Source organism: Notothenia coriiceps, unplaced genomic scaffold (assembly GCF_000735185.1).
Source record: "Notothenia coriiceps isolate Sejong01 unplaced genomic scaffold, NC01 NC01_scaffold00007534, whole genome shotgun sequence".
Classification (NCBI taxonomy): domain Eukaryota; kingdom Metazoa; phylum Chordata; class Actinopteri; order Perciformes; family Nototheniidae; genus Notothenia; species Notothenia coriiceps.
Genome location: NW_011340235.1, coordinates 1 through 5280, shown reverse-complemented (window position 1 = coordinate 5280; position 5280 = coordinate 1).

Genomic DNA, 5280 nt, shown 5'->3' with positions numbered 1-5280 from the left:
AAGTGAGAATTTACAATAAACACAGGGGGCGCTACTTATAATATAAATTGAAACACAGGCCCACTTTTGGGGAGTCCTCTGCACATTTGAAAGGGGAAAAAAATATAATTAAAAGGGCGCCACTTATGAAATAATAAATACATATAGCTGACCCGTTAAAAATAGTTTAAAGGTAGAGTAGGTAAGAAATGGAGAAACAGACCGTCGAGTGCGCCCGTTAGAATTGAAAATACACCAACGGCGGGAAGAACATTATGCGCCTGCTCCTCCTTCGACTTTCTTAGAGGCCCCTCCTCCAAACACAACGACGAACGCCGCATCTACCAATGATGCCCACGAGACTAAATTTGTGCACAGATGGAAGGCTGACGGCCAGGTAGGCCAGGCCATCCAGTTATTTTAGCCTCGGCCGCGCGCTGTAAATATGACTGGGTAGGGTCGTGCTTTTTACCAGCGCTCCGGCCTTCCAGAGATCTAATTTTTGTATGTATTTATTGTCAAAGCATTTAATATATCATTGCTATCGGGACATTAAGGAGCATACCCCATGGTATATAACGAAAGTGTTTTCTGAAATCAATGACATGGCCCATTGCAATTATGACTGAAGATTGTCAGCTGGTCTTCTCTCCCGTGTTGTTCCTCTATACGTAAAGGCTGCCAGCAACACCATTTGGACAACATTCTCTCTACATTATCAACATACGCCGTAAACCAGCATCGTTTGCTGTGGAAAGCCATAGAACTCGTTCCAACGCAGAATTAGAATCCTGTGTTCCTCCGATACTTTTCTGTTGATTTATCCATAGGTCGCTCATCCGAGCGCGGCGGTTCAGGTTATTCACCCGCCAGGAAAAGGACACGCTCGCGCGGGACCTTAGCAGGATGTGACGCATATTTTAGTTTACCTAATTAAAACCGTTTTGTTTTTTATTTATGTGTCACAGTATCACCTCAAAATACAAGATACGAAACATTTTCAACCATGCAACAAAATATAAATAGTCCTACAAATACTTTTATTTGATTTCCTTCTTATTTTTGTCAATGCTCAAGGGAGCCAGAGCAGAGGGCTTAAAGGGCCGAATGTGGCTCAAGGGCCGCGGGTTACCGACCCCTGGTCAAAACTAAAGTGAGTGCAGTACCGGGTTTCACCACACATTCGCCATTAACATTTTAACGGGACGCTATTTCACTGTTTGTAAAATACTTAATGACAAAGATGGCAGCAGTGAATTAATTAACTAAAAGACGCAGATTTGTTTTACTAAAATTATAACTACGGTCTGAAAAAAACGGGCCTTGGCCTCCGCGAGAAAACGCCACTCGGTTACGCTGCTCCATTCGCTTGGAACCAGCTGCTACACGAAGCTCAGGGAGCTGATCTCTCTGAACAACTTTTAAAGTACTTCTTAATGACCAGAAAGCACACAAGTCTGTCTGTTGATGCTTTTAATGATGATGATCTGATTGTGACCATGTCCTCTGTTATTGTTTTTGGTGTGTGTTCTGTAACTGTCTTTACAGAATCTTGGCTAGGACTCTCTTGGAAAAATAGATTTTGTAATCTCAATTAGACTTTCCTGGTTAAATATAGGTTTAAAAAAACCAGACCAGATTACTGTCAGAGTTGGGACTCAAGTTTAACGACATTTAATCACCCAAAAAATCCCTCAGCCTGATGTTGTTGCCTACACCTTATCAATAATGGCTGTGATGAATAACACCATATAAACTATATGTTGGAGTATTGGTTTATGTTATTTTATAATTAAACATTTATTTTTGATTAACCCAGCTTCCCCCAAATCTCTTTTTTGTGTCCATATATACGCCGGGATCCTGAGTCGAGGCTAATCCTGTTGCTGTGGTCGTGTTTCCTGAGTCCTGCATCCTGAGTCCTGGACTTCGAGTCGTGGCTGAACCTGTCTCTGCGGTCCTGCCAGACTCTCACCATACTACTTCCCTGATGGCTCCCACAAGATTGCTGACATCCTCGTGGATTCATCTTCTTCTTATAGACACATGCATTTCCAAACATTTGGTCTTTCCAAACATTTGGTCTAAAATATATTATCTTTTCGATTTACACACGGCATCTATTGCACGTCTGTCCGTCCTGGGAGAGGGATCCCTCCTCTGTTGCTCTCCCTGAGTTTTCCTGCCATTTTCCCCTTTAAACTGTGGGGTTTTCTCTGGAAGTTATTCCTTGTACGATGTGAGGGTCCAAGGACAGTGGGTGTTGTATTGTCATACTGATATTCTGTACAAACTGTGAAGACCACTGAAACAAATGTAACATTTGTGATATTGGGCTATATAAATAAACATTGATTGATTGATTTTCTAGCCGTTTCGTTATAGTAAATGTATCATTATTTATCTTAAATATTTTAGTTCAAGTAATTCTTTATGGTTTTATTTTGAAGGAGGTTTTGGGCATCGGGTTAGTTGGGCACCCGGTGGGATTACTATTTATTGGACACAGGTAACTACACAGGTGGTTGTTGTGGGAATGGTGTACAAGTTTGAGCAAATGGTTCTTTACTGTATGGCTAACTAAATAAATAAAATATAACATTGAACTTAAACTAAAACTGGCGCTTGTGCACCAGAAAGCGAATCTTAAGAAACAGTCAGAAAGGGGAATATATCAAATCCTTGATATATGTGTATTATTGGAACACTACAAATAATTCAGAGGTGGTCTTCTCTTTTCCTCTCCTCTGCATGCTGCAACAAATTTATTTACAGCAACAACTTCAAAACTCTGACTGAAGTGGCTGCTTTTTCCAGTCCCCAGAGCAGCAGCCGGTTGTACAAAATCAAAACTGCCATGGGAAGTTGTGTGTCTGCGGCCAATACAGAAATAAAATGTTGATTAATTGCACCGATCATACTTGGCAGCAAAGGCACAACGAACGCGGTGTTATAAGTGCGCTGTCATTGCAATCTGCTCCATTTGTTGACATAAGAAGTCAGCGCAGTCTTTAATCTGCTTTCCTTACTGATGCATAATATAAAAGCCTCTTTATTTATAATTCAACAAATAAAATAATGAATTTGATTAAGGGCTGAAAGGCAAAATTCGTTTCGTTAAAATAATAATAATAGTTTGTTTCCATTGAAGGAAGGGAAATACACAATAAAGACATGATGAACATAAAAAATCATCATCAGCCAATTTCGTATTCTAAACATCTATGCATCAATATAACTACTTCGGTCAACTCAGCCGTCTCTCGCGTTTGCTTGGTCAAATGAGCAGCTATTCATTTTTGAGTGCGCGATTTATTGCGCCTTTACGGTAATCGTTGAGAAGCGGCACTGACGCTAGTACAAGAGTAAAATAATGCATGTTTTTTTTGCTTTATTTGCGATACAAATAATTGTTACCATAAGTTCTTAATACAACTGACACTGTTTGACTCAGTCCTAGTTTGAGCAGCAGCATTGTTACCCTTCGGAAAGTCCTTAGAGACTATCCTGGATAGCTGTTCACAACTTTCCTTCACCACAGTGACACACCCTTGTCACTCTTGTTGGCCTCTTATGGTGCTGCTAAAGTCCTTCTACTGTACCTTTTTAAGACTCAAATACAGGCATTTTCTACTGTATGTGTTTGGAGAAATTAAATAGCCCAGATTTGTACACCTCGAAATCTTGTTTCACTTCTTATTTAAAATATTCAATTTCTGAGAATAAATACAAGCAATCATAATACTGCCTTAATACTTGCCTTGACTCATTGAAGTCCACGAAGAACTGATCCTCCTAATAAAATCTTTTCATCTGCTGTATTAATAAAGTTGGCAGGTGTTTTCAAAATGAAATTAAGGTAGTATCTGTATAGAACATTATAAAAGAAGTCTTCATTTTGTGGTATTTTATTTAAAAAGTGTTCAGAAAGATTAAATCAATAATATTAAGATCTTTATATAATATCTATATTATTATTATTAACCAAAGTACATTTTAATAGTGGGCACAAATGGGTTAATGCCATGCACGTGGTGTTTGATTAATTTCAACTATTTTAGGCAGAAAATCTTATATTGACTAACATTTTTTAATCATTTCATTTGATTTAGAACGTTTTTTTCGAGAAATAATTTCAAAGCGAAAACTTGTAAACATTTTATATTTAAATGTTAAATGTTTGCACACAACATTATTTACTTTTGAACTGATGTTCACTTTTTTATTTGTCTATTTCCTTGATGCATGGAAAAGATATCCAGCCTTTAGTTCAACATGAAAATGTATACAAGTAATAAGTTGTTCCTTGTACGATGTGAGGGTCTAAAGGACAGAGGGTGTCGTTTTCTCATACTGATATTCTGCACAAACTGTGCTGTTGTATTTGCTGTAAAGTGTCTTTACTGTAGGGTATTGTTATTATATGTACAGCACTTTGCTCGACCAAAAATCGTTTAAAAATGTGCTATATAAATAAAACTTGATTTTATTTTATTTTAATAAGAATAACGTGAAAAAGTTAATTTCCTTTCTCTCCTATTTTAATTACACAATCAAATAATCACTTTTTTCTTTGTGTGTATATGTTTTTATTACTTGTATGCCTGCAGATGGACAAAAGAGTTTTAAAAAAGGCACGAGCTAGGGATTGCTCTCTGTCACGATTCTCATGTTATGTCACGTTTATAGTTTTGTAGGTTTGGGTGTTTTTGCTGTTTTCCATGTCATGTTTTCCTTTGGGTTATTGTCTGGTCCTTTTCCCTGTGTTTTTCCTCTTGTCATTAGTTTCCCTGGTGTGTCTAATTGTCTGATTATGTTCACCTGGGCCCCTGTGTTTTCTCCTCCCTCCTCACCTGTGTCTTGTTGTGTGAGTAGTCTTGTGTGTATTTAAGTTCTGGGTTTTCTGTCTGTCTTGGTCGGTTCGTCTTGTTCCCTGACTAGTTCTGCGGTGAGTGTTCTGTTTGTCATTGTATAGATATATCATAGCCTTGAAATAAAGGAATTTTCAGTTTATATGCATTTGGGTCCTGCTTGTTTCACAAACCGTGACAGTACGAACCGACCTTAAAATGGACCCAGCAGACCTTTTGAAGCTACAGGCGGAACGTCTTGGATATTCTCTGGAGTATATTTTTTATTTTTTATACGTGGAAAGGCGCCTCATCTAGACGGGGTAGAGAGGCTGCGTTGAAGGAGGCACGTCAGGAGGTTGCTCGCAAGCCCTGGCTCTGGAGCTTGTTGCCCGAGTGGCTTAGGATTTTTTCACGTAGCCCTGAGAGCCAGTCTTCATTTTCTGACCCT